The 24,014-nt window shown below is 36.9% G+C and overlaps 2 protein-coding genes and 1 long non-coding RNA gene across 4 annotated transcripts in view; 2 read left to right on the forward strand and 1 right to left on the reverse strand.

Moving 5' to 3' along the window:
- Npl4 (nuclear protein localization 4) overlaps positions 1-24,014 on the forward strand; it is a 213,911-nt gene that overhangs the window by 120,681 nt on the left and 69,216 nt on the right. The gene's annotated exons all lie outside the window — the stretch shown is intronic.
- The window catches only part of LOC137249145 (uncharacterized), a 123,440-nt gene that overhangs the window by 89,958 nt on the left and 9,468 nt on the right, over positions 1-24,014 (reverse strand). The window contains exon 2 of the mRNA XM_067780510.1: positions 23,245-23,395. The gene's annotated coding sequence lies outside the window, so the exon portion shown is untranslated. The remainder of the gene's footprint in view (positions 1-23,244; positions 23,396-24,014) is intronic.
- On the forward strand, positions 22,388-23,332 carry LOC137249214 (uncharacterized). Its single transcript, XR_010952294.1, has 3 exons — positions 22,388-22,731; positions 22,897-23,038; positions 23,123-23,332. It is a non-coding gene; the product is annotated as an uncharacterized lncRNA (long non-coding RNA).

Below are 24,014 nucleotides of genomic sequence, written 5' to 3' on the forward strand. Positions count from 1 at the left end.
ATGAAAAGCAGTTGAGTACTCTCTCTTCGCTTATCTCAAGCAAGGTCTTTTCTATCTCAATTTTCCATCTCGTTTCGTGATTTTGTCGTGTGTTGATTTTGTGGTTTGTTACAGAGTCAATGTCGAATATAACAAATCTTTTGCAAGTACATACTTACGCTTTTAAGCAGTTTTTTTCTTTTGTTGCTTTTTTTCCTTACTACAAAAATGAAAAAAAAGGAAACACTAATAAAGATATTAACTAGAAAAGCTTACGCTCTCTTCTCATATATTTGCTCAATACACTCAGTTTAAATGCGACGGGCCTTTTATTGTGCCTGGTGTACATTTTTCTTGCTTACTCATTTTTCTTTTTGCAATAATAAATAAAAAAATATTTATGTAAGTATAATGACAGTTTTTTGTATACAACAATTTTTATATTCATTCGTACAACTAAGAATGTGTCTGTGTATGCATATGAAGGAGTGTTTGCAAGTGTATTCAAAGTTCAGAAACGTGTTGCATCTACCATAACGAATCGAATGTTGATTAACACTTACATATGTATGTATGACGCACACGTGCTTTCCAAAAGAGATAAGCTTCAAAGAATTACTGTTTAGAGATATAACTAAATGCATATGTATGTATATATCGTCGGTTCCATGCCTAGAAAACTAACACTTCTCAGTTTTTCGAGTAGTCAAGCGATTTTGGCCGTTTCGTAACATGTCACGCCAGCTATCCCTGTTTCGTGATAACTGACGCCAATTGGAAGCACGATGAGAGGTCAAATCTTCCTCTACCTGCCTCTCCCAACTCAGTGTAGGTTTTCTTTTTTCCTGATTCCAAACTACGGTTTCGACTCAAAAACTTTCTTGGCTGGAGCGCATTCATCCAGCCGTATAACATGACCTAGCCAGCGAAGCCTTTGTGTTTTTATCCACTGCTTTATCGTCATTTCTGCGTAAAGCTCATACAGCACATCATTATACCTCCTTCGATGCTCCCAGTCGACATCTCGGAGCATAAATCTTCCGGAGAACTTTTCTTTCGATCACTCCAAGAGCCTTCTCATCTTCTCTCGACTTCATCCATGATTCCGAGCCATATATCAGGAGGTCAGGTATGATGAGCGATTTGAAGAGCGTGATTTTTGTTCGTCCAGAGGGGACTTTGCTGGCAAAAGTGTTTCTCCGTTTGATTTCTAGTGTGACATTGTTTTTGCTATTAATACTGGTTCCCAAATAGACGAAGTCCTTCACAGTCTCGAATTTATATCGGTCAACAGTAACGTGGCTGCCAAGGGATATCGACAACATACAGCCAGGCCCTTCGGTCCACGCCTTTCCTGCTTGATCGATCATGTGCAACTCACGCCCAATCTAACCAAACCGATAATAACTTTTAGATAGCGATTGTTAATAATAAGAAGCAGACGAATGTCTTCTCAGGTAGCCCGAAATTATTTTTTTTCTGATAAGGTTACCTCTGTTGTAGTTTAACTTCAACCCCTGAACGAGCTCTAGTTCATTTAATATATGTATACTTACACATCAAACTTCACGGGTATTTCGTACTCACGCCTTTTTTATTGTGATCACTCATCGATGATTTCTTTTACTGACTCATTGCGCTGGTATCAAACAAGTCTTAGTTACGCTTTAAAAGTTACAATATCCATGCCGGATTTCCACATAATCAAAGCCAGAACTTACACCAAAAACAACGTCACCAGAAAACTTCACGTAGCTTTAAGGGGGCTTTCATGTTGCAGCCTCAAATGCAGGCATATATGCTCAGCCGAACTGCCGCTTAACCGAAATTTGATTCAGACTGTTCACGTTAGAGCCTTGATTTAAGCATAGGCATTTGTTTCTTACTACGCACACAGACAATGAAGATGACTGTAGGGATTTCGGGATTCGGCTAGCCACCTGTGGTTTCCTCCTCCTTAGCTGGGCCTCGAATCAGCTCAGCAAGCGGACACCACCTCTTGCAGGGTACCAAAATCTTTCTAGCCGAAAGTGGATGGAAGGAGGTGTGTCGAAATAATTGGGTTCACTAAGGCTCACCTATCAATGGTCATTGGGGTTTTGAGAAGGCACTGTCCCATGGGTGTCGATGCGGTACGTCTCAATATACTGGAAACTCCATCCTGCTGTAGATGTATGGAGGATGATGAGGTGGAATCACCAAATCACTTTATGCTTGATTGGCCAGCTTTTGCCAGAACTAGGCGAAAGTACTTCGATCGTGACTCACTTGAATCTGCCGACGTTTTGTCCAAGGTTGAGATCGGTATCATTCCGAACTTTATCGTTGCTACCCAACTATTCTCTAAGTATCTAGATCTACGTCACAGTTATTTTTCTTGTTGTATGTGGTATCACAACGGATCTTCGTATTGTCGAAGTGAGCTTTCCTTATCAGGGCAGCTACCACCTACCCTAACGCACACAGCTTCAACACGAACAATACGCAGGTTCCCTTTTAGAATCTGGAATCCAACATGAACACACCTTCATACGCTTATCGTCCTCTTATATTTTCTGCAGAAGACTGCAACAACTGGAACAAAATATGTTACGCTTATTGGAAAGAAGAGCTATGCGAGTGTGCGAAGACAATCCCATCGAATTCTATTGACCGCAGCAGCGGAAGTTATAGTACGGCTCTGAGATAGTTGATGTTTCCAATTTTCGACAGTTGACTTAAAAAGGTTAGCCATGCTTTGATGAACTCAGTCAAAATCAAAAATGACACTACCACACTTGGTATTATCATGGCAGCCTTGAGAGCCCAAAGTGCCGCCTGACTATCGAAAAATATGACTGCATTGCATGTCTACTTTGAAGGCTATGAAGGCTATGAGCTAATTACTGTTTTCCAAACTAAAAATAATTTAAAGTAGCCCGAGTATTTTACATTTTTTCGAAACAGCAGCTATTTCCTTGCACAAGCTCGTACATATATATTTTATGAATTCAGTAGAATAAAAATTTACAGTAGTTCTTCACAATATACATATGTACGTCTGTTTGTATACAGTTAACTTACTATGTATTTATACGCATTTGTATGCGCATAGTTACAATCGACCATTTATTTTTAATAGAAATTTAATGGATGAAAAGTTGGGTTTGCAATTTGAAATTCTCTTCATATTCCCTTTTAAAATAAATGTACGAGCTAGAGGCTAGTATGAGTTGGGATATATTTTATATTGCTAACAAATGAATCATAAAGGATATAGTATAGGATATAAGTAAATATTGATTTAGAATCGCTGTATAATCTGATAATTTGCTTTTTTTTTTGTTGTGTATACAAATGTCACTCATTAAATAACCATTTCTGTACTTAAATTACTTCTAAATAAATATACAAGTATATAATTATCTTTTCTTTTATTTCAGGTAATTTCAATTGAAAATGTTTGGATAGTATAATATAATCCGTTACGGTAAGCTTTTAATGACTCAGAGTACCGCAACTACTTCCATATATTCCTTCTATTTTCCCTAAAACTGGTTATATGGTATAATCCATTTTGCAATCACATTAGTTTTTAATCATATGCGATTGTATTTTTTATGATTTTAAACATTTAAATTTATAATCAATTCTTATTACGTGATTGCAATCACGTTTTGCTTATAATCGTTGATTGTACAATTATTGATTACAATCTACAATCATTGTACGTATTTGATTACAATCCCTTTGCTGCTACATTCATTGATTGCATGTATGTCTTGGGCACAATGATATATTGTACAAAACTTGTAATCAATCTTATTTATTTATTTTAGAGAATTCAGCAGTAAAAAGCATATTAACAAGTTGCAATATTAATCAGTTACAATCGTTGTTTGTAATCAAAATCGTTTCAATATTTACAGCTCTGTTGGAATGTCATGTTTCTGTTCAGATTGCACTACCCCCTGTATCTACCCTGTAGTTCAGTTTGAATCCAATTATTTTTTTGACCGGGTTTGAATCCGGCTACTTTTTTATAACCGGGTTGAATGCAGCTGCTATTTTTCGGTACTGGTTTGAATACGGATACTATTTTTTGGTACCGGTTAGAAGCTTTGCTAATGTTTTATAATTTTTGGAAACATTGTTTTTTTTTCACACATTCTCTTTGCAAACATTTCCTGTTTTGGAAGCATTTACTTATTTGGAGCTGTTTTCTTTGAAAACTTCTAATTTTTCGAACCGGTTACTTTTTTAATAATATATTTAACGCTTAATTTGAGACTATTCGAACTCATATCAAAACAGTTACAGTATATTTCAGGTTCACTTCGGGATTTTTACAGTAGTATTTCAGGTTCACTTCGGGATTTTCGAAACTGTCTCGAAACAGAATTCCGAAAACAGTTCCGACGTGATCCTGTAACAGTCCCAACTAAATTAAATGGTTTCGAAATGATTCAGAAGGGTTGACGAAATGATGCCATACACCATTCCGAAGTGATCCTGAAATTATTTCAAATTGATCCCGAAAAAGTCCCGAAATCATCCCGAAGTGCTCCTATAACAGTCCTAAAATGGTTTCGAAATAGTCTCAAAATTATATCTAAAATAATCCTTATAATTGTTTGTTTTAATGGTGTGTTCAATTTATACTTATTATTTAAGAATTCATGAGCTTAACACCAACCAAAACAAACAAACATAAATATGTAAAACTGAGCCCGAGTTTATAAAGCTTCTCATTCGCAACGAAAAACAAACTTTACAAAAACAAAACCTACATAACACGCAAATTAATACAGAGACAGAATGTCTCAATTGTGTTGTTAGTGTAGAAACGAGATAAATTGAATTAAGCAAGGAAGCAAATACAAGCAGGATAGCCTAGTTGTTAAGGCAACTGCAGTTTCACCGTGTGATTCGCAGTTCGAATCTCGCTGAAACCTTTGATAACATTATGAAATTGCCTGATGATGATTACGTGGCGGTTCTCGAAATGGTACCATCGCAATATGCCTGTAAATGTTTCTTTCTTTTCAGTTTTTCTCAGCAAAACATAATAATTGAATATCCAATTATTATAAGGCGGTATTAAGCTCATGAATTCTTAAATACTAAGCCTAAAATAATCCTGAAGCCATCGTGTAACAGTCCTAAAAAGGTTTCAAAATGATCTCGAAATGATTTTAAAATAATCCGGAAGTGATCCTTGAATTGTTTCAAATTGATCACAAAATAGGTCCGAAATTATTCCAAAATTAATTCAAACGTGATCTTCAAATTGTCCCAAAATTCCATCGAAATAGATAAATATAAATGATACTTAAAATAATCACAACATTTTCCTGAAGTCATTCCGAAATGTTCACGAAACAGTCCCGAAGAAGTCCCAAAATGGTCCATAAATATACGATACATCTCCTTCAAAATTTGATCGAAGTCCGTCAATCGGTTACGCATAGCCAAAGGTGGCACTTATCCCCATATTAGTTCATATTCAATTGTATCACCCCTCCTTACTGAATAACATGTGTGTCCGTTGATTGAACGATCTGGAACGTCGTCTTATGGAAAAAACTATCAATCCCCTGTTTTATTGTGTGAAACTTTTACGAATATCTCTATAAGTTTCACATTACCGACCATTCGTTCTTAAGTATATTATATTATCTTATAGCGTTTTCTTTACTATAAAAAATGTTGCCCTCATGTTGCACTCTTAAATTCTAACTTTTGATCTAGTCACCTGCCGCGATGCAAAATGGTTCTACTTCGTAGTTAATGAGACCCTTTTTCTTATTCGGTGGAAAATATTTTGTCAAAAGAACAAACAAACTCACAAGAGAGCTGGGAAAAACCAACAGGGCCACACTCTTTTCAGAAAAGAAAACGCCATTAATCAGAAATAGCACACCGCTAGAACTCAAAACTAATATTACTAGGAATCACTCGGTACATTACGTATACGCCACCGTGGGCACGAATCAATTCTTTACCGCAGCACATCATGCCAAGCTCCAAAGAGTTTTCAATTTGCCTTCTAGCTTATTTTATCTTTCACTAAATATACATACATACATTAGCTACCTACAAAATAAATAGTGAATGGTTCATGCATTGTTAAATAGACGTGTGCGGCCAGTGGCAGAGCTGCTAAGTGTTTTGAGGCGTTTAACAAATCAAAGTAAAATGAAATTTTACGACTCGTTGATTTGGCTTGTTGCAGACGACATTACAATTTCTAATGACCTTTATGCTTATACCTTTATTCTAATTTGAGTTTTGTTGAATATTAAACAGAATTGTTAATTGTTTTGATGGCCTAAATGTTCAATTCATGACAAGCCAATCTACTTTAAACAAATCAAAATACAATAAAATTATAATCATGTTTTTGATTAGCGCGAGAGGCTCATTTCCTTTTTTCTTTGTTATTGACTTAAGAGAAAAATTACAAAGTTTACACACAGCGATGGACCAGAACATGGTCTTGAATTTCCTTTGTTCAGCCGCGAGCAGCGAAGCATTCAAATGGCTGAGTGGATAGAGTCATCTGATTCCACACCAATATGCATGCAGGTGTGCTCGAATCCAAAGCTCAGCACCTGAAAAGCCAGTTGCCGAAGGAATAAAATTCAGAACCATGTCCTAGTAACCAGCGCTTCGTAGGAAGACTTTTATATTTGAGTTGTACCACATTTGAAGTGTATAATCCTCTCAGATGTACAACACAAACTCTGTAAACATATTGCCATTGGAAATTGTTAAAGCTCGCCACATAGTTCCATTTAGGCGAAGGACTCACTAACTGGTTTCACTGCCGGATGATGCTTACGTTTGCATCAGAACTCGTACCCTTATTTCTCACTCTAGATCGGCGAACCGAGCTCGTAACCGCCGAGCACCGTACCTACAGCTTCAAAATAGCTAAATAGGAGGCCTTCAAAGAATATACGAAGCGCTCATTTGCTGTTCTGCCCATTTCTACTGATATTAGACAAAGAGAACTTGAGTTTGGCATTAGCATACTTCAAACCGACTGTTAGAAACCCGGAGTTCAGAAAGAACTTGATATTATGCGATAACAAAACCCGGAAGACCCGCAAATAAGGGAGCTAGACAACGGAGATCAGACAGCTTGTAGACCAACAAAAGCAGTCCAAATGGGAGGAGCATTTCAAGAGCTGCAACTACTGGCACCGGTGGTAAACACTGGTCAAGGCATTGCCAAACGCAACAAAACACAATGCAAAAATAAAGCCCTCAAAATCAGGCGGACCAATGAATCTTGGCGATGAGGTAGAGAGATGTCCAACACTCAAAATATGCAACAGGCAGGCGTGGTATCGCTACAAAAGTCTGGAAAACCAGCTAAGCAAGAAGAGTAGTTTCGACCAATGTCTTTTTTCAACAGTAGAAAATAAATACCCTTTAGACAATTCTTCTGCCTGATAACACCTTATGCCAGTCGAAAGTTGAATAAATGTTTAGGCTGGCTCAAACTCCAGACTCAGAACTGTCATGGGATGTCACCTTTTCACATCTAATCACCACCTACATGGCGAGGCTTTTTGTTAAAGACCGCAACGAGATGTTGAACAAGAGTTTCCTAATAAAAATTTCCAGACTGGGGCATCCCAGCTGACTACCAATCAGTCCTACGTTTAAGAAATCACGCTCGTTGAATAACGTTATTGAAACTGCATTTCCATTTATCACAGAAGAATAACGCACTCTTCCAAGGGAGTCCCGCCTGACCTTGGATCAACTGCGATCTGAGGCCCGTTTTACACAAATCTAAGCCTTGTCTTAAAAGTACATGATCATAAATTGGCGCTGAACAGATTAGGCTATTTTTACCGCTTCGTAACAAGTCACTCCAGCTATCCCTATTTCGCGATAACTGACGGCACTTGGGAGCACCAAGGTAGGTCAAGTCAGTGGAGGCCTCCCCCCTTCCTCTGCTTCCAACCTGCGGATGTCGATTGAAATATTTTCTTGACCGGAGCGAAGCTTCCTGATCTTTATATCTGCGTAAATCTCGTACAGCTTATCATTATATCTCCTTCGATACTCGCCGTCGGCATCACGGGCAGAACCATAAGTCTTCCATAGAACTTTTTCAACACTTCAAGTGCCATCTCATCACAATATATTCAACTGTTATGTGAAATCAATGCAATTACTCTATGATCCAACCCTTTTGAAACTGCTAATGGTCTTTGGATTTCGTTAGAGAATTTTGGCCGTAATAAATAAATTCGAGCATTAGATAAAAATATCTCATCTGAAAGCTTATTTTTGGTTAAAAACTACCTTAATGTAGGCAAAAAGATAGGGGCTCGTGGCCATTGTTTTTGCTTCAGTTTCAGTGAAGGAAAAAAGTAAGGTTTTCGGAGTGTAATACCCCTTTTTCCTACCCAATAAAACCTAACCTACCACGGTTCGCGCAATTCCCCGTCTCTGAAACCCCATTTTGCATAACTTCAGGTAGGGTGCGCGCTACGCCAGCTCCATAGCTACTCTCACACTAATAAGCTATATCCTCTCATTTTATGAACCTCACATAGCTGCTGACCGTATCAGATATGTCGCTTCGGCAGATCCTATTACTAAAGGCACTGCCCGGGGATAGGTTGCCAAGTATATCTTCTACCCCCCTTCGCTGTTAGGCGAAGTGCTCGCATTCGAAGAAGTTGTGGCGTATATCGTCTAAATTTGTTCAGTAAAAGCAGCTCGGGGTTTCAGCCTTACCCATTCTGTACAGATATTTGCGGTTATACCCGTGACCGGCTAGAAATTTGGTCAGGTCAAAGTAGTACTCTCCGTGTAGTCGCTTCAGAGAAGTGGAAGCTTAAAACTTAAATAAGTGAAAATCAAACGAAAGGAATGTACATATGTATGTATAATTTTTCCAAAGTAATCCAAAGCAAAATATGCAAATCACTCAACTTCAAAAATGCAAGACTCAATCAATTACTAATTACAAAAGAAAACCGAAATTCTCTGCAAAGCCACTGTATCACTGTCACCACCACACGACCCAACCACTGTCTACCTAACTGACCGTACACAAGACGTATTAGGGAAATGGCAATGACTCTTGCGTTCTATTATTAAGATGACTCATTGTGACATGGTTGATGACGTTTTCTTGCTCTAGTGGCATAATTCCGTGCACACAAAAGTCATTTAACTATCAGTGCGTACATAATTGAAATAAATATGGCACAAGATACAACATATTACATGTGTATATGAATATATTAATACATACATATACACGTGAGCACAATCAACTACATTTAGAGAGTACAAATAACGCCCCGATTCTGAGCGTTACCGGTAAAATAGTACCCAGAATATTATGTAACCGAATATCGTTACCAGTTCTTTTATCCGCGATTCTGGCCCAAGTGGTAACGCTGTCATCACCGAAAACTCACCAGTGTCTGTGAAGAATTTTGAAAGGTAGTTTTCTTCGCTTTCACGGTTGCCACTTTGGTGCATTTGGACCAAAAATGGTCCCTTCCAACCCCATTTGGTCCGCTGGTCCATTTGCTTCAATTTTGGTCCGTTTTAGGCAGTAGCCAGGTAAAAATTCACAATATTGCCCAAAAATTCGCCACACTTTTGTTAGCCCCCATATAATGTTGAATTTACTTCAATGGAACTCTCACCATAAAAAATTGCTCAGTCAATAAAATGTGCCAGAACAATAACATTTAACCTAGGATATAATTTATGCCAGGTTTTTAAAAGAAAAGTGTTGGCAAACACATTGTCGTTAATTGTTGATGAAGTAACCGATCCGTGTAAAATATATGAAAATAAAAATTACTTCTCGCCTAGCATAGCTTATAGCGAGCACTCTGCCGTGAGCCTAACACTTTCAAAACTTATACAAAGAAATTCTATGCATTACTTCTCGTTTGGCACATTGATATTTAAATCTTTCTCACCCAGCTCAATGAGTTTAAGGAATTCCAGGACTATTGTGGTGTTAAGCCACGCAAGGTAATTGAAAACTAAGTATCTTGGCACAAGAAATATTTTAACTCGAAGACAGAAGGAAGCAAATGCAAAAGAGATTTGATTTCGGAAGAAATGTTTTGTGTAAAATTATTCCCGTAGGTGCTAGCAGAACCCCTGAAGCCTGGGATCAAAACTCACACTTACTGAATCTAGGCTCTGATATGAAGTTTAAACGTTAAGGGAAAAAGTCAGCATCTATAAAAATAGCACTAACAAAATTGCCTAGTTCCATTTATGATTTACTGAGTTTTCCACATACATTGTTCGGCAACACCAGAACGCAAATTTTGAAGCATTTCTTACTAAAACCTAACTGCATTATACATTTTATTTCATTGCAATCAACAACATAATGCTAGAACCAAGAGCTTTGTGACCAAAACTAGGTTTACAACGTTTGGTTGGTGAAAGACGTAGACTTATCCTATGTCAAAATGTAGTACCATTTTTGGTTGCATGCACATATATTTGTTTGTTCAGCTTGAAATAAAGGAAAGTCTTCACTATGTTTAGTAAAATTTTATATGGAAACATTCAAAAAAATTTTTTTATACTAATAAAATAAAACAAAAATTTGGTCCTTTTTTTCGATGAATTTTGGTCCCAAATGAAAACATGGTGTGGCAGCCGTGTTCGCTTTACCGAAAATGTCTCACTTGTAGATACGAGGTTAACGAATAAACGGGACGATGTGTATATGCATATTATGCATGATAATTTTCTACATAGGTATATTGTAATTTATTCTGTGAAAGTACATAATGTAAACAAATATGTATAGCAAGATGCAACATTTTTATACTCAGTTGAGCAGAGCTCACAGAGTATATTAACTTTGATTGGATAACGGTTGGTTGTACAGGTATAAAGGAATCGAGATAGATATAGACTTCCATATATCAAAATCATCAGTATCGAAAAAAAATTTGATTGCGCCATGTCCGTCCGTCCGTCCGTCCGTCCGTCTGTCCGTTAACACGATAACTTGAGTAAATTTTGAGGTATCTTGATGAAATTTGGTATGTAGATTCCTGGGCACTCATCTCAGATCGCTATTTAAAATGAACGATATCGGACTATAACCACGCCCACTTTTTCGATATCGAAAATTTCGAAAAACCGAAAAAATACGATAATTCATTGCCAAAGGCGGTTAAAGCGATGAAACTTGGTAGATGGGTTGACGTTATGACGCAGAATAGAAAATTAGTAAGATTTTGGACAATGGGCGTGGCACCGCCCACTTTTACAAGAAGGTAATTTAAAAGTTTTGCAAGCTGTAATTTGGCAGTCGTTAAAGATATCATGATGAAATTTGGCAGGAACGTTACTACTATTACTATATATGTGCTAAATAAAAATTAGCAAAATTGGATGAAGAACACGCCCACTTTTTAAAAAAAAATTTTTTTTAATTCAAATTTTAACAAAAAATTTAAAATCTTTACTGTATATAAGTAAATTAAGTCAAAATTCCAGTAATGATATGATGAAACAAAGTACAAAAATAAAAGAAAATTTCAAAATGGGCGTGGCTCCGCCCATTTTCATTTAGTTTGTCTAGAATACTTTTAATGCCATAAGTCGAACAAAAATTTACCAATCCTTCTCAAATTTGGTAGGGGCATAGATTATATGACGGTAACTGTTCTCTGTGAAAATGGGCGAAATCGGTGGAAGCCACGCCCAGTTTTTATACACAGTCCACCGTCTGTCCTTCCGCTCGGCCGTTAACACAATAACATGAGCAAAAACCGATATATCTTTACTAAACTTAGCCCACGTACTTATCTGAACTCACTTTATCTTGGTATAAAAAATGGCCGAAATCCGACCATAACCACGCCCACTTTATCGATATCGAAAATTACGAAAAATGAAAAAAATGCCATAATTCTATACCAAATACGAAAAAAGGGATGAAACATGGTAACTGGATTGGTTTATTGACGCAAAATATAACTTTGGAAAAAACTTTGTAAAATGGGTGTGACACCTACCATATTAAGTAGAAGAAAATGAAAAAGTTCTACAAGCCGAAATCAACAGCCCTTGGAATCTTGGCAGGAATACTGTTAGTGGTATTGCATATATAAATAAATTAGCAGTACCCGACAGATGATTTTCTGGATCACCTGGTCCACATTTTGGTCGATATCGCGAGAACGCCTTCACGTATACATCTACGGGCCACTCGCTTTTAAAACCCTCATTAATACCTTTAATTTGATATCCATATCGTACAAACACATTCTAGAGTCACCCCTGGCCCACCCTAATGGCGATATCTCGAAAAGGCGTCCACCTATAGACCTAATGCCCACTCCCTCTTAAAATGCTCAGTAACACCTTTCGTTTGATACGCATATCGTACAAACATTCTAGAGTCACCCCTGGCCCACCCTAATGGCGACATCTCGAAAAGGGGTCCACCTATAGACCTAATGTCCACTCCCTCTTAAAATGCTCAGTAACACCTTTCGTTTGATACCCATATCGTACAAACATTCTAGAGTCACCCCTGGCCCACCCTAATGGCGATATCTCGAAAAGGCGCCCACCTATAGACCTAATGCCCACTCCCTCTTAAAATGCTCAGTAACACCTTTCGTTTGATACCCATATCGTACAAACATTCTACAGTCACCCCTGGCCCACCCTAATGGCGATATCTCGAAAAGGCGTCACCCTATAGACCTAATGCTCACTCCCTCTTAAAATGCTCAGTAACACCTTTCGTTTGATACCCATATCGTACAAACATTCTAGAGTCACCCTTGGTCCACCTTTATGGCGATATCTCGAAAAGGCGTCCACCTATAGAACTAAGGATTACTCCCTTTTAAAATACTCATTACCACCTTTCATTTGATACCCATATCGTACAAACACATTCTAGAGTCACCCTGGCCCACCCTAATGGCGATATCTCGAAAAGGCGTCCACCTATAGACCTAACGCCCACTCCCTCTTAAAATGCTCAGTAACACCTTTCGTTTGATACCCATATCGTACAAACATTCTAGAGTCACCCTTGGTCCACCTTTATGGCGATATCTCGAAAAGGCGTCCACCTATAGAACTAAGGATTACTCCCTTTTCAAATACTCATTACCACCTTTCATTTGATACCCATATCGTACAAACACATTCTAGAGTCACCCCTGGCCCACCCTAATGTCGATATCTCGAAAAGGCGTCCACCTATAGACCTAATGCCCACTCCCTCTTAAAATGCTCAGTAATACCTTTCGTTTGATACCCATATCGTACAAACATTCTAGAGTCACCCCTGGCCCACCCTAATGGCGATATCTCGAAAAGGCGTCCACCTATAGACCTAATGCCCACTCCCTCTTAAAATGCTCAGTAACACTTTTCGTTTGATACCCATATCGTACAAACATTCTAGAGTCACCCCTGGCCCACCCTAATGGCGATATCTCGAAAAGGCGTCCACCTATAGACCTAGTGCCGACTCCCTCTTAAAATGCTCAGTAACACCTTTCATTTGATTCCCATAAAAGGCGTTCACCTATAGAACTAAAGCCCATTCCCTTTTAAAATACTCATTACCACCTTTCATTTGATACCCATATCGTACAAACAAATTCTAGAGTCAGCCCTGGTCCACCTTTATGGCGATATCCCTAAATGGCGTCCATCCATAGAACTATGGCCTACTCTCTCTTAAAATAATCTTTAATACCTTCCATTTGATACACATGTCATACAACCAAATTCCAGGGTTACCCTAGGTTCATTTTCCTACATGGTGATTTTCCTTATTTTGTCTCCATAGCTCTCAACTGAGTATGTAATGTTCGGTTACACCCGAACTTAGCCTTCCTTACTTGTTTTACTATTATCTTCACTTATTTGCGCTTACAATTCTTTATTTTTCAGTTTTGCCTTGTGTGGTTATTTCGATGTAACCACCTACTTTTGTGGGTAAAAAATTATCCGGCTACTTTCGCGGGTAGAATACCAAAAGGGTGTAAAAGTTGCCACATGATTTCGTTACCGCATTGAAGAATATTGTTACCACACTAGAATCGGGGCGTAAATCTACGTTTATTGTAAAAGTTTCCAAAATATATGTATATCTAGACAAAGTTGATATTGTAATACGGTATTTTTTCCATTGCTTTCATAACACGCCTTCTTCATCTCCCCACGCATTGGGCGGTTTCAGGAAACGCAAATGTTGAGCAGTCATTGCGTGATAACTTTCTGAACGCACCGATTCACTCAACGGTTGGAATCTCACGTCATATTACTGAGCAGCAATATTTTTCGCTATATTTGATCAACTTATTTATTCGTCTGTCTGGTAGTTCTTTAACTTATCAGTCTGTCTATTCAAACGGTCAATCGCTCAGTTCATACAGTTAAAGTAAACAATGACAGCTTTTGTTGTGTGCTATAAATATTTTATTTTCATTTGCATACTAATTTTTTGAATCTTCCTTCAAATGCACTTTGTCACTGCTTCTCATCAGTTGCAATGCATTATTATACCCAGCTGTACTTGTACACAATTCTTGATTGGAAAACGGTTGATTGTACAGGTATAGAGGAATCGAAATACATATAGATTTTCATATATCAAGATCATCAGTATCGAAAAAAATTTGATTGAGCCATGTCCGTCCGTCCCTCCGTCTGTACGTTAACACGATAACTTGAGTTAATATTGAGATATCTTTACCAAATTTAAATACATGAGCTTATCTGGACGCAGAATAGATTAGTATTGAAAATGAGCGAAATCGCATGATAACCACGCCCACTTTTTATATATATAATATTTTGGAAAACACAAAAAACCTGATTATTTAGTAATTAATACACCTAGAATGTTGAAATTTGACGTGTGGATTGATATTGAGACTCTTGATAAAAATTAAAAAAAAATGTTTAAAATGGGCGTGGCACCGCCCACTTGTGATAAAATCAATTTTACAAATATTATTAATCATAAATCAAAAATCGTTAAACCTATCGTAGAAAATTCGGCAGAAAGGTTGCCTTTACTATAAGGAATGCTTTGAAGAAAAATTTATGAAATCGGTTAAGGACCACACTCACTTTTAATTAAAAGATTTTTAAAAGGGTCGTGGACGAATAAAATAAGCAATATCTTTGCAAAAAAGAGTTTCATTACAATGGTATTTCATTTCCCAATTGGATTTATAACAATAAATAGGAAAAACTTAATTTTTAAAAAAATGGGCGTGGCACCGCCCCTTTTATGACTAAGCAATTTCCTACGTTCCGGGAGCCATAACTCGAAGAAAAATTAACGAATCGTAATAAAATTGGGTACACAAATTTTCCTATAGTAGAAAATATTTCTAGTAAAAATGGATGGGATCGGTTAAAGACCACGGCAACTTGGATATAAAACAAGTTTAAAAGGGTCGTAGACGAAAATAATAAGCTCTAACTTAGAAAAAAATAGTTTTGAAGCAATGATATTTCACTTATCAAGTTTTATTTTAAGAGGAAATGGCGGAGAAATTTTTTTTTAAACGGGCGGTGCACGTGTTACGTAGAAAAGTAATTTATCTGAAAGGAAATGTGCAATTGAAGCTCACGCTGAGTATATAATGTCCGGTTACACCCGAACTTAGACACCTTTACTTGTTTTAAAATAAGTTTGTTTGACTGTTAGTGCGAGATTCAAAGGTTTAACCCCAACCACTAATAGTTCTCACTTTGCCATATATCGTTTTGTATCCACTACAGGAGCGAATAGAAAAAAAGCAGTGACAAATTTTTTAAAAGTTACGTTTTTAAGTTAAGTTATTTTTTCCGTTATTTTAAGAAAAAACTGCTATTAATTTTGACACTGAAGCTATGCAAACCAATCTCATAAACATTTTCTAAAATATTCGAAGATTCTAAAGATTTTCACGAAAATTTTCTAACTTTTTATTTGTAATTTGCTGCATTTGTTTAAGCATGCATGTTAGTTTTATTCTAATAAAATACAAGTTATAAGAGTCTCAAAATACGCTTTGATTTTTGACATTGTAATTGTAGAAAATCAATGCTAATTTTCAGAGCCCTGTTACTTATACTTTGTTGCATTCAAATTTTCGGGGCTGAAAAACTGCATAAATAATAAAAAAAAAAAAAACTGCATACTCTAAGTAAAAACATCGAAATTCTCGTAAATTTTATTCAAATTTTTTCAAAAATGTCTTTTGAATTGGTTTGAATGGTTTCAGTTACAAAATTAATCAAAGTTGGTTTCTTAAAAAATCGAAATAAAAGAATTTTATTTGAAGAAATTTGTTAAAAACTACCACTGCTATTTTTCTGTTCGGTGCTGTATGTACTTTGTTTTGTGTGTAATTTCCTTCTGCCTTCAGGCGTCATTTGCTTGTGATCTATAAATTTTTACACAAGCGGCAAATAAACAAAACATTCACTTACTCTAAGTTTTACAATGAGATGGAAATTTCAGGAGAGCAAAGCATCGTAATTGCGATTGAAACGCGCGAAAAATTCTATGAAGTGCACGCGAAATGAATTAGTTTTGCCTTGTTTTGTTTTTATACTTTTTCGTCTGTTTACTGTTGACTAATGTTAGAAAAACAGTGTGTGCAGAAAATAGTGAAATAATTTGATGCAATGCTTCTCATCTTATTTGAAATGTAAATACGTAAATAATAATAGTAATAATAATAAATAATAATATTGACGTAAAATGGTTTGGTTGTTTTTTTTTTTGCGTTCTGTATAAAAACAAGTAAGGAAGGCTAAGTTCGGGTGTAACCGAACATTACATACTCAGTTGAGAGCTATGGAGACAAAATAAGGAAAATCACCATGTAGGAAAATGAACCTAGGGCAACCCTGGAATGTGGTTGTATGACATGTGTGTCAAATGGAAGGTATTAGAGAGTATTTTAAGAGGAAGTGGGCCATAGTTCTATAGATGGACGCCATTTAGGGATATCGCCATAAAGGTGGACCAGGCCTGACTCTAGAATTTGTTTGTACGATATGGGTATCAAATGAAATGTGTTAATGATAATTTTAAAAGGGAGTGGGCCTAAGTTCTATGGGTGGTCGCCTTTTCGGGATATCGCCTTCCTTACTTGTTTGTATAGCAGTTATGTTAGTGGGCCTCGAATCATTAATAATCGATCGCAGTAATGCGGCCGCCATGGTGTGGTGGGGCCGTGCTCCGCCTACCACACCAAAAATCCTGGGTTCAAGTCTCGAGCAAAGCAATATCAAAACGGTGGTCGCCCGTCTGCAGTAGCTTGGCAAACACTCCGGGTGTGTTTCTACCGTGGAAAAATGCACAGTGAAAATGCACCTGGCTTTTGAAGTCGGCATAAAACATGTATGTAGGTCCCTTTCCACCACTTTGTGGAAAAAATTAGAGAAGTTCGACCCAGCTTGTCTTGTACTTAATCACATAAAGAAATCGAGATAGATATAGACTTCCTTATACCAAATTGATCAGCATCGAACAAAAATATGATTGAGCCATATCCGTCCGCTAAAAGAATAGTTTCATTGAAAATTAAGATATCTTTACGAAATTTGGTATACCGGCTTATCTGCAGAATAGATTTTCATCGAAAATGGGCGAAATCGAGCGATAACCACACCCACTTTTTCGATATCGAAAATTTAAAAAAATGCCAAAAAAATTATTTTCCAAAGACCGATAAAGTAATGAAACCTGATGTGTGGGTTGACTTTAAGACGAGAAATATGGTAAAATTTTTAAAAAGGGGAATACCCAACCCTTTTCTTAGGTAATCACTCCATAACACTAGTAATGCAATAAATCGAGCAAAAATCAAGCTATCCTAACGAAATTTGGTATACGATTTTTTTAATGGATTTTTTCTTATAATATTTACGACGCGCCTTCCACCCGTTGAAAAAATGAACAAATATTGAGATATATTCAGCAAATTTAGTACACGGACTTATTTGAACTCAAAGTGTATTAAAAATGATCGAAATAAGATAATAACCACGCCTACTATTTCGATATCGAAATTTTCAAATAATGGAAAATATCGGTCAATGCATTAACAAATACTGGTAAAGTGATAAAAATGGATGCACCTTTTAACGCAAAATATAGATTTGTTACAGTTTTGGAAAGTAGGCGGGGCACCCCCACATTTAGTAGATAAAAAGTTTAAAGTTTTGCAAGGCGGTAATCAGAAGCCGTGAGTAAAATACGTTAACGACCACACTTCCCTTTTTCAAAAGTTGCTTGAAGCTTTTACCCTCACAAAATTGGATATATAAGTGGAAGATATGTAAGTAGAAAGTACGAAAATCTTAAAAATATTGTTAATGGTTCTGGTCCGCTCCTTTTAATTAAGCTTTTCACACAAAACCTGTATATCAAAGTTGAACAAAAAAATGTGAAATTTAACAAGATTTAGTAAAAACGATGTTAATATAACAGCAACTGTTGCTGCTTACGCAGGACGATATTTGCATATGTATATGTAGGTGTAGTGCGTTCCAGCTTTTATATCACCTATTGCTCGTTATACTTCTCTTTAAATGTATCCTTATCATACATAAGGTCTGCGTTTGAAAAAATTGTCAGCTTTATTTAATCAAATAACTCTTTTCCAAATTTATGTATTTAAATTATTTTTTTGTGGTATGCTTTGTTATAAATGTCAAAAATATTTTGCACACAAATATTTTATCTAAACACTTTTTTTCGATTAAAAATGGCAAGCGAATTCGAACTCGAAAGCCTGGTTATGGCAGAAAAAAAGGAATCAGTGGCAAAAATAAGAATAAAATTATATCCAGCTTACGGAGAAGCCCCAGTATTTTGGGCAGAAAATTGGCGCAGAAACTGGAATGTTCCGAGTTTTTGGTTCGCAAAGCTAAAAAGGAGGCTGGTCTCAAGACATTTAAAGTTCAAAAAGTTCCAGACTGAAATGCTGTCAAGAACATTGAAGCAAAACAACGTTCCAAAAAATTAATAACAAATTTTTTTCAAAAGTTCAGTTGCTGTATTATGGACGAAGAAACCTATGTTTTAGCCGATTTTTCGCAGATTCCAGGCCAAGAATTTTACACTGCAGACTCGCGGGGTAATGTGGATGTAAATTACAAAACAAAAAGACAGTCAAAATTTTCCCGAAAATTTCTGGTTTGGCAGGCAATATGCATCTGTGGCGAAAGAGGCAATTTTTGTCACAACGGGAAACCTAAGACAGCATAAGGTTTCAGCCTTCTTTCGTCCGGACCTAGCCTCATGCCGTTACAGGAAATTGTCTTTGGAATGGTACTCAAAAAATAACGTGATTTTAGTGCCTAGAGATGCAAATCCGCCGAACTGCCCAGAACTGAGATCAATCGAAAGATGCTGGGTTTTGGTAAAAAGGGAATTCAAGGTGAGAAAGAAAGCGGCCCGGACGCTGAAGATTTTTGGAAGAAATAGCTTCTGCAACACAAAAAGTAGGAAATAGTACAATAAAATCGTTAATGGAAGGGGTGCCCGAAAAATTAAAAAAATTTTACGAAATAAAAATAAATGAAAAAGTTTAAACATATAATAAAAATTGCAACTGAATAAACATGTAAATATGAAATTTACGTTTAAAATCGGACTTCTAGTTTAGAAAGTTTTTCGTATTTAGTGATGGACAATTTTTTCAAACGCAGTCCATATATGTATATACATTAGACTGGGTCAATTTATTAACCGACATCGCGCCATCGATTGTTCGATAGGATTTGGGCTCAGGGAAAAATAATTTTCGAGCCTGCGAAATTTCATTTTTTTTTTTTTACTTTTTTCGACTTTGATTTTTAAGGTTTTTTTTTTTTTTTTTTACTAAAAAAATTTTCATTTGATTGTAAAATTTTCAATATTTTTTTTTTTTTTTTCAAAAAACTGTTATCGACAACGTTTTTAGCGGACATTTTTGGGTCGGACAGGGTATACATATACACAAGTATTTAAAAAAAAAATTATAGGATCGCGTCCGCGGTTGCCGGGTGATAATGCTTGACTGCCTTGACTAGTTTATTGGAAAATTGTTGATGCGCCTCTTCGTTGGCGCCTTTCCCCTCGCCGCGCACGGCTGCGCATATGCATTTCGCCGCCGTCTAAAGGCGGCTTAAACAAGTAGGTAATGAAAAAAGCCTTAAAAATCAAAGTCGAAAAAAGTAAAAAAAAAATTAAATTTCGCAGGCTCGAAAATAATTTTTTTGGGTATGCGCAGTGGAACTTTTTTTCCTGAGCCCAACTCCTATCGAAAAATCTATGGCGCGATATCGGTTAACTTTCGTTCATACAAATCGACCAGTCTAATATACATGCATACATATAGGGCGCAAGCTGTTGGGGTTCGGCCGAACTTAGAACTCTCTACTGCCAGCAAAAACCAAATGCCCAAAATCAATTACCTCCTACTATTCTGTGTTCTGTCACTTTAGTTTAATTATTAGAAATTTGAAAAATGTCGCCAAATATGCCAGAGAACTAAAAGAGGATAGCCAAATCAGTGTTAAGTTAATAGTTTAAAATTAAAATTCTTACAGCTTTGCCAACGATTGTTATCACTCAATACTTGGCAAATTTATAATACAAACTCGTTGACAATAGCGCCTTGTTTTTGCACTTATATAAATAATATACCTATGTACTACATTATATACTTAGTACAAGTATGTGTAACAATAATAAACTTGGCTCGATATCAAAGTAACTTTTAGCGCCAACAACCATCGACACTTTTTTGTTGCAATACTCAAGTGCTCTAGTTGTTAGCTTAACAAAGTGCCTGGAGACGTCCCAGAGGGAAGCGCCGTATATTTTAACGCGAAACGAAATATTATCGTTTGACTTTTAAATTAAGCACAAAAAAGGAAATTCATAAAATGAAGCACATGGTAAAGCGCTAATAGTGATTTGGGTTTATTTTTGGGTTGCTATTTTACAAGCACAAACTTAAATTCTCATAGCATAACGCTAAAAGTTATTCTTGTGATTGCAGTAAACGCAAATATTTAGCTGAAAGCAGACAATTTGGAAGAGAAAATCGAGTAGATACTTCGTGGCCACCGTCGTGTCGTGGTGGCGTGCTCGCCTACACACTGAAAGACCTGTGCTCAAGGCTCTGGAAAAGACACATCAAAATTAAAAAAGAAAAAGTTGTTTCAATAGAAAAATTTTTCTTTAAGCGGGGTCGTCCCACGGTAGTGGTTTGGCAAATCCCTCGAGTGTATTTCTGTCATTAAAAGCTTCGAAGCAAAACTTCGTCTGCTTGCAAATTCCGTCTTCATAAAACTTGCAAGTCCCGTCCCGCCAATGTGTTAGAAAAATTAAAAAGCAACATCACGCAAGTTGGAAGAGAAGCTGACCTAAGGTGTCGAATGAGCCCTCTGAATTTGGTGTCTTTTTCGGCGTTATTAATCCGCCCGCTTACTGTTCAGCAGGTGTCGATTTCTTCATCGTTCTTGGCGAACAAGAAGCACCAAGAATTTACTGTTTGATTTGCAAACTCCTCAATATGCACAAGCGTGCTCTTAAAGCGGTTCTTCTTTCCTCCTTTTTGGGGACTGTACTGAGATTTTGATAGTATCATGTTAGTATTTGTTTGCGGTTTTTTTTGCCTCCATTTTCTTCGTTGAGCTGCTTTTGTGTTTGTAGTTTATATTAGCATTCGTTATCGTACTTATCTTCGTCTTCATATATTCTTAAGTCTTCTTTTCTCCCTTCATTTTCGTCATTTAATTTGTCTTTGTGTTTCCTTTTTTTCCTCGTCCAAATATTTTTCATTTGACCTTTGCGTAGGTGTCCAATTTTTTCTGGGTTCAGTATCAGAAAAAACGTTCTGCTTTAAACTTTGTCTTAATCTGCGTCTCTGTTTGTACTTTTATAATTGTCTTTTTTTTCTCTGCCGTTGCCTTTGTCTCTGTCTTTGTCCCTACCTCTGTCTCTGCCTCTCTCTATATTGCTGCCTACGCCTCTTTCTCTGCCTTTCTATATTTCGTTGCCTCCGCCTTTGACTCAGTCTCTTTCTATGTCGCTTCCTCCGCCTCTGACTCTGTATCTCTCTATGTCGCTGCCTCCGCCTTTGGCTCTGCCTTTCTGCATGTCGTTGCCTCTTCCTTTCTCCATGTCGCTGCCTCCTCCTCTTTTTCTGTCTCTCTCAGCTTTGTCGTTGTCTTTTTTATTAGCATTAGAGATATACGCTGCCGATGAAAGCCGCTACCGATTTTCGTCGTTTATGGCACGCCGCGGCGGTGGCGGCGTTCGGCGCGTTACTATATTTTCTACTCATCTAAGACTGTCTAGGCCATTTATTGTTCATGTCGAAAATTGGTCCGATATAGTCGAAAGGGGTATCAACCGATGCGCACCACTAACGATTGCGAATTTTAACTCTTTCTATCCGTTCAAAAGTTATTTATACTATTTCCACCATTGAGTTACGCAATGATATCCACTTTGACTGCTTATGATTTCGATGGCGGCATCCTTATCCAAATAGTCACTCCCTAACGTTTCAAGTTGTTTCTCTGATAGTGCTCGGCAGCATAGCGCGACAAAAATAATCCGTTAGCCTAGAACATCTCCTTCGGTGAAACTACGCTTTTTACGAGACACTCAGACAAAGTGTGACCATTTTAAGTACTTAAATTTTTTTCGGCAAACGCAGCAGTACCAGTCCCTTAGACCGGGGTTAAGTTCGAAGCCTCCCTGGAGTAAGTGAACGAAGGACAGTCCCTCGCCAAGGAGCTAGTCCTGACATTTTTGAACGATCCGCGAGATTTTGAGGCAAAAATCGCTGATCTTTCCGAAATTACCAAAACGTTCATTTCCTTAAGTACATATAAACAAAACCTTTCCTAAATATTATCTTTTTAAAGTATAAACGGCGGCGGCGGGGTGGCGATAAAGTGATCGGCGTAAACCTCTAACTCCCATATCATCACGGTCTTTCATTTCCTCATACATTTCTGAAATTCCATACCAAAACGTATGCATAAATAATAATAATAATTTCACAAAGTGAGTAAATTACATATACCATCATATAATACTTTCCTTCCCTTCTGTTCATATTTATTCTTACTATCAACTCCCTGTAAATAGGCCAAGGACAAAAAAGCAGTCAATTTAATGTGAGTATATTTGGTAGTCTATCGCCAAAGAGCAAGCTAAACCACCATACCGCACAATGTGCTATCATATGTTACCAAGAATTGTGCAAGTACCTAAGCAGTCACACCTCCCTCCTCCTTTTAAGCTCACCAACATCAATGGCAATGTAAATAACGGCATTGGTGCGTTGTATCCTTTGTTGCATCCGAAATGTAAATGCTTTTACAAGGACAGTGATCATAGTCAACTGGTGTGGTCTGAAGGCTAAACGCAGAATGAGAAAGAGGAATTTATGTTAATTGAAGATGATTATTGTTAATGTTGCTGCTGTTATTAACATTTCATTTCAATAATATTTTAATTCAAAAAAAAAAGGTTATATTATTTCATTTTAAAGTTTTTGATATTTTTTGTGATAGGAATTTCATTATGTATGTTTAAAACAGGATATATTTCTTGTAGGGTATTGCCTCCGAAACCATTCCGTCAAGCCAGAGAGTGTCCACGTGCATTTTTTTCAGGGAAGTAAAATAGTGCGATGCGCTTGAAATTTAAAATTCAAAAACATTGTTCCAGTAGAAAGAAAAAACTGAAATTAATGAAAACTACATTCAAAAATCAAAGTTTCGAAATATAAAGAAAATACATAAATACAGTCAGTAGCTTTACAATTTTTTTTAAATTTAGAAGTTTTATGTAGGGGGAAGTGGAACTGGACTTTTAATGCGGAAACGACGGTATGGGCAAGATTTTTTTTTAACGAATCCGAAGTTTGGCTGCCTTCAGGTCGTCTTTATGTACTGAGTTTCACGAAAAATTCCGAAATGAAGCCGATGCAGTCCTGAAATTATCTCCAAAAGAATTTGAAAACCGGATAAGTATC

The sequence above is a fragment of the Eurosta solidaginis genome, chromosome 1 (assembly GCF_040869045.1).
Source record: "Eurosta solidaginis isolate ZX-2024a chromosome 1, ASM4086904v1, whole genome shotgun sequence".
NCBI lineage: Eukaryota > Metazoa > Arthropoda > Insecta > Diptera > Tephritidae > Eurosta > Eurosta solidaginis.